At 46.6% G+C, this 14,567-nt stretch overlaps 1 long non-coding RNA gene across 1 annotated transcript; it reads right to left on the reverse strand.

The window, feature by feature from the left end:
• Positions 1-4,630: 4,630 nt before the first annotated feature.
• LOC144140978 (uncharacterized) lies at positions 4,631-14,336 on the reverse strand. The gene is made up of 3 exons (XR_013316402.1): positions 14,225-14,336; positions 11,685-11,787; positions 4,631-4,760 (listed from the first exon to the last, which is right to left on the reverse strand). It is a non-coding gene; the product is annotated as an uncharacterized LOC144140978 (long non-coding RNA).
• Between the last annotated feature and the right edge of the window lie 231 nt (positions 14,337-14,567).

The following is a 14,567-nucleotide window of genomic DNA, read 5'->3' on the forward strand; positions in this document are numbered from 1 at the left end:
CACTGTGGACCTTTCGACCCGTTGGATCTTTTGACTCGTTGGATCTTTTGACTCGTATTGGACCTTTTGACGCGGTTAAGGCGAGTCAAAAGGTCCAACGAGTCAAGAGGTCCAGTATTAGACATTCTGACTTCTATCTTTTGACGGGGCTAAGGCCAATCAAGTGATCTAGTCTCTTTATGAGCCTCACCTTGGCGTACTTTTGTTGGTTAAGGGCCAAGATTATAACTCCGTTGCCTCTTCGTTTTCCCTACAAGGAGCGTGTTCATTCGTTCTAAGCACCAATTTCCGAGCCATATATGCTAGTTTTTCTGTCAAGTATATGCATGTTGCTCTCATACAAAAATACGTTTGCGTCACGGGCATGGGAAATTATTTCAGTGGTTAAGCGAACATTAACAATGCCATTTACCGGCTCCGGTCTTTTCAGTATAGGGCGTTTCGGTTTCGGGGCCTTTCGGTACACGGAGCTTTCGGTACAAAAACCAATTCAAGCGCGCGTTGTAGGCAGCAAGATGTGTGCGTCGTAGCAGTTGTAGATACAAAATCGTACTTACTTATTACTCGTGTTCTTGCTCGTAATTCTGCGTTATTTTAACGTAGTGAAAAGGTCATGTGGCCTTCCCAAATGAAGCACTATTTATCTGCGGATTTGTTGCCGTAATAACTGTAGCTTTGAGATAATATTATTGTTGCGTATATCGCTTTCTTTTTAGTGACTTATTATCACCATATCTTCGTTTAAAAATCAGTGACGCTAACAACTTTTTTCCACTTTCGAGTACCTGTGATAAAGCTGCGTAATTGATCGCCTTCGCTAGGGGATAGGAACCAGTCGCTTTCTAACTCAATCACAAACAACTTGTAATTTTTTGGCATTTCGCATCCATGTGCTCTTCTATTTGCTGGTAACACAACGCGCATAATGCCTTATTATGGATGCGTTACCAAGGGCACCTTCTCTACCTCACCGGACGTTTCTGTCCCGGCGTCACCCCCATTTCCAGGAAATCGGTGTGTTTAGTATGTTTGTGGTTTGAAATGCCCAAAGGCATTGTTAATGCTTTCTGGAACATACATAGATTTAATTTGCAGAAAGAAGAGGTCATTTGTCATTTTCGGCGTTTTTCCCCAAAGCATACTGGCCATACTTCGGCCGTGGCTTTGTTCTTATCCGAGACCAATGTCAGCATCAGCTCCCCACCGCCTGTAGCTCTCTAGCTGCACAAAATGGAAAGTGGAAGCGAAGCCACACAAGCAGGGGTTGGCACTACACTATCGAGAGTGTAAAAAAAAGAGACACGCGGACTGCAACTAGCGGCTTCAGGTTATCATGACGTACTTCAACTCAGGTCGCCTGGAAACCTAGTAACCAGCTTCCCAAAGGGTAGCAATGTAGCACTGCTATTCGAACTCTTGATTTTTTGTGGGTGTAATCATGAGCCATATAAGGGTCATTTATTTGATGGATATTGACTTTGATAAACGAGATGCAAGAACATTTGTCAGGAATATTTTCAGCAGCAATCATACAAGTCAGCGCAGCGTAGCCGAACATGAGACATGTGGTCGTGGCTCGTCGACATCGCTGAAGCTCACATTCTACATAAGCAATAACTACCAAAATATTCTAATGTAATAGTATCAAATGACAGAGGAGCGAGAAACGAGAACAACCTGAGAAAATAATCAGAAATAAAAACAAGCTTTATGAATGGTGTTGTTCATAACGTTCAAATTAGCCACGGCTTCATTCGGCGCGCCAAGTGCATATCTTCTACATTTAGAAGTGAAAGTTCAAGTATGGGAGCGAAAATAACACTAAAAATACAATAAAATGACGCAGTATATAAATTGCACACCCTAGCCATGGCTCCGAAGGTTCTCATAATTCGTCGAACCTTCTGACGCGGTTTCGGAATTATTGGACCTTTGGACCCCTTGGATCTCCTGACTCGTTGGATCTTTTGACTCGCTTTGGACCTTTTGACTCATTGGATCTTCTGACTCTTTGGACCTTTCGACCCACATTGGACCTTTTGACCCGTTGGATCTTTTGACTCGGTTGTCACGTGATTATTGGATCTTTTGACTCTTTGGACCTTTTGACTCTTTGGATCTTTTGACCATAAGCGCGCGCGCGGCACCCTCCGAGCTCGGGTGATGCCGCTCCCGGCGCGGTTGATGCCGCCGCGTATTCCGATTTCGGCGATGCATCACCCACGAAAGGGAGAAAAGGAGGAGTGCGAGAGGGAAAGGCGAAGGGTTGCGGGACTGTTCTGCCGGCGCACACACTCCCCGCTCTTGGCCCGGCGGCCGGCAGGCAGTGAATACCCTACTCTAGAATACCCATTTCTTTCCTCCATGTGAAGTGGCAAGTGTTTCATTCGCGCGTTGGATTTCGCCTTCTGGGACGGATGCGCTGTTATTCAACCACACTCCTAGTTCTGTATATTTTAACGAAGTTAGAAGTGCTTCAACTGTGTCTGTGTTGGATTTCGCGTCCGCTTGTGATACCCACCGCTGTGCGTTTCGAAGTGCTTCAACCGGGTCGTTTGATTAAGTTTTACGCTGTAACAGTGTTCTAGGTAACATTACCTAAATACTTTGTAATCCGTGCTGTTTTGCAATCGCAGTGTAGCATTCGCAAATCGTCGCGTGAACGGTTGCTACGCAAGCGTGCATCCACAGTTCACCCTGTGATCGGCCGCCGCTGTGAAAGTCAACCTTTATTATGAATGAATTCCTGGAGTGTGACAAATAGAAATTTAGCCTAATGCCCCATAAAGTTGGGCCTAAGTCACGCTGGGAATACGCGATAAGTATAATCACTTTGTGGGGATCCTGACGCCCAAGCCATTGCGCGATCACTGGGTTTGTGGCGTTGCGCGGTGTTTTTCCCCTCTCTCCTCCAAAATTCCGGCTCGTCTTGGCGCCACTGCGTAGGGCCGAGCCGTCTCTCAAACTCTTGCGTGAGGTGAAGCCTGCAGAGACCGTTGCGGCGATAAAACACTGTAGAAGCAAAGGTCTAGCTTAGAGTTCCTGTATATAGCTCCCGCAGGGAGCTAAGAGTTGCGCGACCGACCGCCATCTTTGTTATCCGGATTGCTGCGGGAAAGCCGCCCGTCGAGAGTGAAGGAGCCTCGCCGCCACGCTTCCGACGGCGGCCGACGCGCGGTGGGGGCGCTTCGGTCGGCGGCGCCTTACGGCGGCTACGCTGGATTCCTGCGGTGCCGCCCGCGTCGGCGGCTGCGGCGCAGCGTATTCCGGTTTCAGCGATGCATCACCCACGAAAGGGAGAAAAGGAGGAGTGCGAGAGGGAAAGGCGAAGGGTTGCGGGGCTGTTCTGCCGGCGCACACACTCCCCGCTCTTGGCCCGGCGGCCGGCCGGCAGTGAATACCGAAGCGTGCACCGTTTTCGCTTGCGCCAACCGGCAAGTGTTTCAGTTGCGCGTTGGATTTCGCCTTCTGGGACGGCTGCGCTGATTCAACCACACTCCTAGATCTGGATATTTTAACGAAGTTAAAAGTGCTTCAACTGCGCCTGTGTTGGATTTCGCGTCCCCTTGTGTTGACCGCCGCTGTGCATTTCGAAGTGCTTCAACCGGGTCGTTTGATTAAGTTTTACGCTGCAACAGTGTTCTTGGTAATCTTACCTAAATACTTTGTCATCCGTGCTGTTTTGCAATCGCAGTGTAGCGTTCGAAAATAGTAGCGTGAACGGTTGCTAGGCAAGCGTGCATCCACAGTTCACCCTGTGATCGGCCGCCGCTGTGAAAGTCAACCTTTATTATGAATGAATTCCTGGAGTGTGACAAATAGAAATTTAGCCTAATGCCCCATAAAGTTGGGCCTAAGTCACGCTGGGAATACGCGATAAGTATAATCACTTGTAGCCCACCTTGAACATGTTGGTACTCAGATTTTCTGACGATTGCTTTCAACCTTGTCACGATGGTTGCACTTTGTGCCCTGCTGCTTCTTATGCGATCGCACAAACAACCGGGTTGCTTGTTTTGTTTTTTTTTCTTTATCGTATCTAGCGCTCCGCCCAGACGAAACGGCAGTTGGCACTAAAGTTTTGCCCAGGCAGAATTAGAACTGTCAAATACTCCTGCTCTGATCTTCGCCTCTGACACGCAGGACTACCTTTGCACCGGCTCCTCTTCGCGATCGTGTGCTCACGGGTCTTTTTCTTTTTTGCTTGCAAGCCCCAATGATGCTAGCACCCACATTTATTTGCGAGTTGGACTATGAAGCCTCCACTGATGACTTACGTTTGTCCACACACACTGACCAAAACAAGCTACAAGGGGCTTTAGTATTCTTACGCTGGAGCATGCTTCAAGGCATGTGATCACAAAAGCACTTAAGTTCACAGCAAATACAGGTTCTCAAATTGACTGAAAAACTGAAACATAACATTAATATTTACCTAGTACGTGTGCTAGTTCTGCATCAATTGCTAAAAAAAAAAAAACTCCGCAACACATGCTAATGAACTGATCATGAAAAAGTGACGTAGTGAATAGTAAATCTGTCTGCTGAAAACAATTTTTTAATAAAACTACAGATTTGAATATAGATTACATGTTGCAATGTATGGGCATATGAAACAGCAGAAACCAAGTCCCAAAGCTCGAAAATTCTTTATTAAATGCTTTATAACCTCAAATATACATACAACATTTTACGTGCCCATCACGGTTTAGGCCAGGAACATCTTGGCTCAAAACTTTCCACAATTTCTCAGTCAGCACCTGCAACACCAAAAGAAACAAATAAACGCTTCCTTTTACAACCACACCGCAAACGTCAAGTGAATCTAAATTCACAATTGATGGTGTATTTTGTCCCATATATGGCTACATTAATATGTACACAAAAGTTAGTTTAGCCTGCTTTTGAACTATTCTAACTGCTTATTCTGAATTTTTTTTCTACGTGACACCAGAGATCCTTTGCTGATGCAGTCTTGTGTCTAAAACCTGCTTTAGTCCCTTCACACCAAACGGTATTTTTGACTTTTTTGAGAATTTGTACAAGGCCAAATAATGGCTTACACTAGTAGGATTAAAGTTCTGAGCTAGACTGCTTTGATCTCTGATCTCGTTAACAACCTTTCCCAATAGCTAAGCAGGTGCTTACAGTGTATCTGACAGAACAGCTGTCATGCAATGGCCATACAGGACAACTGGGTCGGTTTATCAGTCAGGAATTATATGAGGGGGCACTAGGCTGAGCCCAACTCATCGCACCACTGCTGCAAAAACAAAGTGGAAAAAGATTCTATTTCGGGGGTTGTAGTTGCCGAGGCCACTCTTGGGCTATGAAGCGTGACACAGTGCTAGGTTCGATACACGTTAATCCTGACATTTGGGTATCTTACCTCGCACTGAAATCTCCACACACGGGCATTTTCGATTTTTTTCTTTTTGCCTTCACTAAAAAAAAAAAGAAAAAAGTCCTTGGGCTCAGCTGCACAATGCTTTAGGAACTGCGGCTGCTGCTCAGGCACAAGTTGGAGCCATTACTTGACTAGGCACAAATTCTCAAGAGTTGAAAACTGATTTCAGCGCAAAGCGGCAAAACAGCACTTTATTAAAAACAAGAGAAGTGGGAAAGACCTTATAACAACACGCGCTAAAGAACGACCTCTTTGAATAAACACAGTGTCACTTTGTAAATCGTCAATGCCTGGTTAGCATATCCTTCATGCACAAGTATACTTAGTTGCTCCTTTAGACCAACAACGATGGCCAGAAGTAGTCAGGCTGCTGCCTTGCACGCCTTGTACTTGCTGCTTCGCCTTAATATTACCATAAGTTAGGAGCCAAGTATCTGAAATACCCATCTGTTTGATGCTTTGGACGTGCCGTGTAGGTGTTGTCGTGCAGTAATCCTCATTGGGCGACGAGAACGAATGCAAATTAAATGACCCGCGAGCGAAAAATGACGTTACCAAAGTTGATCAGTTCGCTACTCTGGCACCGCTTTACCATTGAGCCAATGCTGTGGACTTTTTTGTAAACAACCTGTAATTTCTCCGCGCCACGTAACATCATTGATAGTGGTTGCGGACTGAAGTAGCGTAGAAAACCGGGCTAGTTGGTGTAGATTCATCTTCGCAGCGCACAAATAACGGGACAAAAAGGAGGATAACACTTGACAACCACTGAACCAAAACTGAATTTTTATTGAAGAGACAAATATAAAGCCATCGAAGGTATAAAAAAAAAATAAAAACATGACACATGAACCCACTATAAGCAACTGTACAGCTCTCAAGTACTGCTCTCTTCAAGATACGCCAATTCTGCATCTAAAAGTGCTAAAGACGAGAGCTAACACACGAGTCAGACATTTTTCGAATTTTATGTGCTTTCACTATACTTCCCTCACCTTTTGTTCATCGTGCGAGAACAGTACCGTTGTATCATGAAGGAAAAGCGTACAACCACAATCTTTGCAATAGGTGGGAAGAGGGCCAGAAGGTACTCAATGAACTGGCCAACATCAAAGCGACCACACTTGAAAGGAATGCAATAAACCACGTTTAATCTATAAGGAACAACCTGTTTCTCATGTTTCACACCGCACCTGTTTGCTCGGCCCTTATTACTAATATTCTTTTCGATGGCGGGACAGATGCACTTTAACTTAATTTTGGCTGAAAACACCACATTGATGTTATATCTGCTCCCCACTTCTTTCAAGCGGTGAGATACCTCGTGCAGGTACGAGATTACAACTATCTTTTCCTTCACAACATCACAAGCAAGAGACAAGTTTTCTTCACCAAATCCAACAACCAAAGACAGGCCGACCCAATGACTCCGTCACCGTAGCCAGCATTTTTGGGTCCAACTAACTGTTCACCAAAGCTAGACTCAATTAGGTGAAAACAAGACTGGAAACAAAACAAGATGGCTGACCTGAGGCAGTTCACAACAATCCCATTATTTTACAATCCTAGAACGTGCTGATGAAGAGTTCAGTAAAGGCTTCTTCGATCGTGGGCTATAGAGCCAACATACATGATTCTGCTCGAATTTTAACAACAGGTCCAAAAACTGGATTGTTCTTTCATTCAGCGCCTTGGACATAAAAGTCAGCCTAAATGCGTGACGTTTGAATGCTTTTAAAATGTCCACCATTTTGCTTGTAGGGTCATAGTTTCCACAAAGTACTAGGTAATCGTCAACATACCCGAAAGTTTTAATTGCCAAACCCTCCAAGTCACGTTCCAATACACGGTCAACATGAGCCAAGAAATGTCACTAACAAGGTGAGGAACTTTAGAACGTCTACAGATTCCAGATCTCTGCACATAGACACTGTCACACCATCCTACAATAGTTGATGCTAAGTAGAAACGCAGAAGCTCCAAAAAGGATTCCACGGAAATCCCGCAACTTTGCATAAACTTAACCTCGCCGTTGTAGACGGTGATACATTCTTTCACAGAGACCAAAACTTGTTCATGCGGAAGGGAGTAGAAAAGGTTTTCAGCGTCAATGCTAAAAGCAGAGCACCAGCCTGGATTACTGCGCGCACAGTAACCTCATTTGTGTGCTGTGAAGATGAAGAAGCTTGCGCAGCGTGCCCTATCCTGGTCCCCTTGCATTGCAACATCTGCTATCTCAAACACGGAGCTGCACAGTGGACGCCAGGTCGGCACAGAAATTTTCGCACTCGATGGAGCCCTCTGGCCGACCATGCCACTTATGGTCGTCTCCTATCCCTGCGACCGCAGCACCTTCTGCGGCACTGACGTTGATGACTGGATAAGCATCTACGAGAGTGCGAGCGCTCATAACAGATGGGATGCAACCTTGGGGCTGGCCAACGTAATATTTTACCTCAAGGGCCCAGCCAGACTATTGTTGGTTTGAGACACACGAAGCAGACCTGACAAGCTGGGAAACCTGCAAATTGACATTACGTGAGCTGTTCGGAAAGCTTGTTGGCCATCAACTAGCCGCGAAGGAACTTTCTTCCCATGCCAAAACCTCGATGGAGTCATCCGTCGCCTATATTCAGGATGGTGTTGCTCTGTGTCACAAGATAGATGCCGACACGTCAGAAACTGGCAAATTAGGCCATGTGCAGAAAGGAATTGCTGATGGCGCTTTCAACCTGCTTGTTTATAAGGACTGCACCACCACAGACGGGATCATTACAGAGTGCAGACCGTTTAAACATCTTGAAAAGGGCCTCGCAGCCTCTGGAAAATGTTTCTTTGGTTATCAACGTAACTAGTTGATGCATTTCCTTTTGTCATTCCCCCCCACTGTAATGCCAAAAGGCGGTGTGGGTACCAAATAAAGAAAGAAAGAAACAAGCGAAAGCTCACTGTATTGCCCCACAGTTCACTCGACTGCCTAACATGGCTTCCACATCCTATTACGAGTATACCACTCCACTGGAATGTGCCCTTCTTTGTTCGAAGACTTAATTAAAATAGTACGCCGTGAGCTGGAGGCTACGGCTACGGCTGCCCTACTAGCCCTGACCCGTGAATGAACGTCACCTTCCATCTCCCTAATCCATGCGATATACAGCAAGAGCTCGCAAGCCACACCATTCCACGCATTTGCTCTGTAGCTCACCCGAAAAACGCTTTCACTGTTCCTCGTGTCTTAACTGGCCCCACGCCATTTTCAGACACAAAATTCCGAAGAGTGGAGTACTCCTGAAAACAAGCCAATATGCTTCCACTGCTGTCACGGTGGGCATGTGGCCCGCTACAGCTTTCAACATTGCCAGGCTAAGCCTTCGCCTCATCAGACGACTAATCAATGCAGCTCAAGGAGGTAATACTGCACCTGTGACCTGGACGACAGATCTTCTATTAACCAAGGAGTCTACGCCCAATTTACTAGACGTTACTGTTGATGGTGTTGCAGCCCAGGCTCTCACTGACACAAATGCTCACATCTCTGTAATGAGCTTACCCTCCGCTGGCATCTCCGCAAAGTTCTGACGCCACCCATGCAAACATATGTTCGAGTTGCCAATGACAGCACACCTTCAATTGCCGGAATGCGTACCGCCTGAATATGGATTGCCGACCACGATAGTGTCGTTCTCTTCACCGTCCTTGAAAAATGCCCCAATGACATTATCCTCGGCGTCGATTTTTTCTCGAACCGCTCTCATTGACTGTTCTGCGGGACTTCTCTCTTTTGAATTTCCTTGTGCCAAAAATGCTCAAAAGCATCGTTGTCGTTCCACAGATTATGTCCATTTGCTGTCAAATGCTGTAACATACATGCCCCTGTGATCAAGCCCACCTGTTTCTTACAGTTATTTCTCACCAGATTGTTCGACAAGCTGAGCGGAAGCTACTACAAGCACGTATCCTTGAGTGCCGCCAGAAGCTACGAGCTTTGGAAAAGCAAACCTTCTTTGCACGCCGGCAACTTGAGTATCTTATTCCTGAGGACTTCCCAGATGTGCAGCTGCACGCAAACTTCACCGCTAGCATAGGAGAAGGCCATCATAGAACGTCGCAAGAGAGGAAACTGCAAGCACTCCGGCCGGACGTGCCACAATGCACCCAAGAGGTCATCAACCTATCTCCGTACACACCGGACGAAGAGGAGGTTAAGGTTTTGTCCCGTGGTGTGAATTTTAACACGGAAGCACCCCCAGAGCCAGGAAAGGTGATTTGTGCAGTCGAACGCGTGGTCGGCCAGCTTCCCTCTGAAGTACGGCAAGAAGCGCGCACCCGTGCTATTGGTGTGCTCTCTGGTTTGCGAAGACATTGTGCAAGACTGCATTTATCGGTAGCGGAGAGGCAAGCCATCAGGAGCCTGCGGAATAACAGCAGTATCGCAATCCTTCCTGCTGACAAAGGCAATGCCACGGTCTTGCTAGATAGCAGTGACTACCACAAGAAGATGTTGGCCCTTCTCGAAGACCAGCAGACATACGCTCCTCTAGCCCGTGACCCAACTAGCAGGTTACAGTCCAAGCTTCAAGAACTGCTAACCAGGCTTTTCAAGCTAGTCCCTCCGCACCACAAGGGCCTCTACTACAGGTTACTGTGCATGAACGGTTCAGCCCCGGCAATCTACGGTCTGCGTAAAATCCACAATCCTGGCGTTCCTCTTCGGCCTATCGTCGACTTATTGAGGTCACCGCTCTACCGACTATCAGGCTACCTTCACCAAGTGTTGAGCCCTCTAGCCGGTAAGACGCCCACGCACGTCGGAAACTCGTCCCCTTTTGTTTCGAAGCTGAAGGACGTAACTCTAACTGAAGACGACGTCATGGTTTCGTTCGACATCAAGTCTCTTTTCACTAGTGTCCCAGTGGATCTGGCAGTAGCCACGTGCGAAGAAGCACTAAACGCGGACATTAGTCTTCCCGATCGCACTCCCTTTCACGTCCCCGAGCTCTGTGAGTTGCTTATGTTTTGTCTGAGCAACACCTATTTTTCTTACGGGGGAAGCCTCTATCAGCAGACCCATGGCACGGCAATGGGTGCATCAATATCAGTTACTACGGCCAATCTAGTTATGGGGGCTTTAGAGGGGAAGGTAGTGGCAACCTTCACACCGGCACCGAGGTTTTTTTGCCGCTATGTCGACGACTGTTTTTGTATTTTAAACAAGCAAGATGTCCCATGTCTTCTGGACAGCCTCAACGCCCAGAATGTGCATATACAGTTCACCGTGGAGTTCGAGCAAGGCAACATGCTTCCCTTTTTTGGATGTTCTTGTTCGCCGCGATGCGGGCGCTCTCTCCTTCTCAGTGTACAGAAAGCGCACACACACGGGTCGTTACTCCAGTTTTGAATCTTGCCACCCTCTCGGCCACAAGACATCCGTTGTGTCGTCCTTGATAAAGCGCGCCGTATGCATCTGCTCAGATGACAGCGCACTGAAACGTGAATTAGGCACAATTCGCCGCGAACTAATTGCCAATGGCTACCCTAAGCGACTTATTTGCCAAACCAAGAATAAGATACTACAGCCAAGAATGGCCAACAACAGGACATTACGAGCACGCGCAGCCATCCCCTACATCCCAGGAATAAGCGAAGCATTGTCGCGCGTCTTTTCAAAATACGACATGCGCATTGCCCATGTACCGACCAGCAAGCTCCGCGACGACTGAAAGAGCACCAACGTGATGTAAGAAATCATAATCACATGACGAATGCCATTGCGGAGCACGCGCACAAACATTCCCTCAAGATTGACTGGGAGAACACCGCAATTTTAGCTAAGGAAAACAACACAACATCTCGGCGTCTGCTAGAGTCACTTTTTATCCCATCAACGCCAGCCGCAATGAACCGGACGGATGGGACTTTGCCTCCCGTCTACGCATGCTCTCTACGTCATGTGCTGCCTATATAATTGACGACGATGGCTTGTCTTACGTAGTGAACAAGGAACCCGTATGTGGTTCCGAAACGTCAATATATTTTTATTCTTGGTCAGTGTTCGCTTTTCTTTTGCAAGTTATTATATGGTCTTCCCTATTACAGACGCACTGCTTCTGTGAAACGTCACTCTGCCACACATCATCATTACTGTGGTAGAGAACCAAACCTGCCTTCCCTTTCAGTTTTTCAACTTCAGTTTCACACGTCAAGTCCTTCCCAAGGGGATTTCGCTTGCAATGCTGTGCCCTCTCTGCCATGAATGCTAGCAACCCTGCAGATTTACCTCCTGCAGTGCAGGCGTCCCATCAAGCACCATCAATCAAGGCAGTGGCTGCTTCAGACCTCCCACCGGATCATACCGCCGATCTCCTTCGTCTTCTGGATTCCTGCAAGAACACCTTCGACTTAGTCAACCATCCACCAACCCAAACTTCTGCAGTCACCCATCATATCAACACCAACGATGCTTCACTAGTGTACAGGCGGCCCTATTGCGTATCACTTGCTGAACGACTCGTCATCCAAAAGTTAAAAAAAAATGCTCAGTAAGGATACAGTGAAACCGTCTTCCAGTCTGTGGGTGTCTCCAGTCGTGTTGATCAGAGAAAAAGATGGGACGTAGCGCTTCTAGATGGATTATGCAAACTTAACTATTATGAAGGAAGGCCTTATACAGTGGGATTTCATTGATACAATTCTGCATAATACGTTTTTCTTTTCATTCCAAGCCAAAATCCCTTAGAAATAATGCATTTTCGTGCATTTGATACGATCACATTTTTGCTAAAAATTGGATGGCACGATCACGAAAGTGAACCTTGACCATTTTTAGAAACCTTACATTTATGCTCCGGTATACTAGCTCAAACCCCATGTCAACAACCCATGACCTGCATGGCAGCGCCGTTTCTGCGACAAGAACACTGCTGCCGGGCGTGGGCGCTCTGTTCAATGAGGATGATATGTGAGGCGAGGCGCTGTGCCATCTAGTGAAACATATCATAATCACAGAGTTTCTCAGTTTGATCATAATCGAAGAAGAAGGTTCCAATGTTCTTGGCAGTCGACGACTTCCCTCCCCAACTTCTCGCCATGCTCTGTGCTTCCCGCTCCGTTATTTGTTCTCTTTCTGCGCTGTTCCTGTGTTCGGTGGTGTTGCTTATGAGGCTATTTTTGTTCTTGTTCTATTTGACTAGTCTTGTTCTCCTTAGGCTGCCTTGTTGCTGTGCGGGGTGTGCTGCCAGGCTTGTGGCAATGTCGAGGAAACGGAAGGCACTCAGTATAAAAGAAAAAGTGGAATTGTACAGAAATTGGAAGAAAACCCGAAGAGGAAATGCGTGGATTTGGCACACAAGCTCGGTTTGCCAGTGTCAATGCTCAACACTATTGCCGGTCAGCAAGAGGAACTTCAAAAGAATGTGCAAGTTTCCGGCCCTGATGCGAAACAAGCACAAGGTGCGAAGCATGACCAAATGGAAGACATCCTGCTCACATGGTGGGAGGAAGTTAGAGCGGCAGGATGAACGCCGATAGGTCAGTACTACGCGAAAAAGTTGACAACACTGTGCTCTCCTTGGGCATTGAGGACTCCAAAGCGTCTGGTGGCTGGCTTCACCCATTCAAGGCACAACGTGAAGTGTCATACAGAACAGCATCCGCGCAAGTGAAAAATACCAGCAGCTTTTTTTTTTATTTTTACATTTCCGGAGAATTTTTTCCCAGACTTCGAAAAGAAAGTGCAGCACAAATTTACCAGCTACTCCACTGTTGCTCAATAAAATTGAGTTGCTGACGGAGAATGCAGATTTTTCTCCTTTTTTTAAACAAACTCTTTGGATAATACGATTTTCACATAATGCTTTTTATTTCCCGGTTCCCCTGAAAAACGTATCAACGAGATTTCACTGTACATGATACATACACAGGATGTGGCTGGCAACTTGTGAAGGGAGGTAACTTCGTGCAACCAAAGCCTGATTAGTCATGCTAATTCCTCCTATATTTCAATATGGTCTAACACCAGCTACCCCACTTCGGCAGCGCCAGTGGGGAACATTTTAACACTACTGTCACTGTGTACTGCAGAACGAACATCCATCGCGCATTTAAAAACCCTGCATACGAAGCTGCATCGCGAAAAGTTGTTCTATGGCCACTGAATGTCCTCGCTGAATGTCAAGGAAGCGTCCTCACCGACGCGCTTTGGCGTCGTCTATCAGCGGGTTCGTATGTATACAAGCGTTTACAGCAAGAACAGTAAATATATTACTACGCCCTTCAAGCACATGTTGGCAAAATGCGATTACTTCGCCGCGTTCGCAGGATTGAGCCGCACAGTAGAGAACACAGTCGTAGCATACTAGCAGGAATGAACGCATCGTACGGCTTCTTCCACATTTCGTCACCCCGTGACTACAGTTTACCTCAACACCAATTTATAACGCACGCCCTTAAAGAGCTTACACTCTAAAAAGCGCTACAACCTTTCTGGTAACCTTGAGTGAATGTAGAAGCGTAGCCACCGCGCACATCACGTCGTAGCTAGCGCCGACTTCAATGCGAACGCGGTCGTCGACGCGGCTACGTGAACGTACCGCTGACAGCCTCAAGGAAAGTGTATTTGGGGGCTCTAGAACAACGTATTTAAATTTAGCCCATGTTTGCGAATAACAAATGATTCCTTGAGTGCTTTAGTTACATTGTCATTCAGAATGTGCCTAGCCAGTTATGTCCAACATACGGAGCGCGCACGGCGTTTGCAGTACACGGACCGGTATATAATTACCCGTCCCTCTTGACACCAGCCCTTAAAAAATATCTTACCTTTCGTTTATGACGCAAAAAGATGCAGAGGAAAAAGCAGCAGGTTTCGTTATCTACAAGAAATCGATGCTGGCTTGCGCTTTGAAACTCGTACACAAAAGGCAAGTGGCTTCGGCTTGACGTGGCTTGACCAGTGTTGCTTTTGCCTTGCGCAAAATTTAATCTACTAAAATAGTATATTATCTCTATGACTAAAATCGTCTGTTACACAACTTTTATACTCTGTTACCTCCGCAAATAACAGAACACGAGCGGCTGTATTTAGCCGGTCGTGTGACAGAGTTTTTTAGTTGAATTAAGTTTGCACAAAGCAAAAGCAACACTGGTCAAGCCACGTCAAGCC

The sequence above is a fragment of the Haemaphysalis longicornis genome, unplaced genomic scaffold (genome assembly GCF_048455015.1).
Source record: "Haemaphysalis longicornis isolate Haplotype H1 unplaced genomic scaffold, Haemaphysalis longicornis Haplotype H1 scaffold_1, whole genome shotgun sequence".
Classification (NCBI taxonomy): domain Eukaryota; kingdom Metazoa; phylum Arthropoda; class Arachnida; order Ixodida; family Ixodidae; genus Haemaphysalis; species Haemaphysalis longicornis.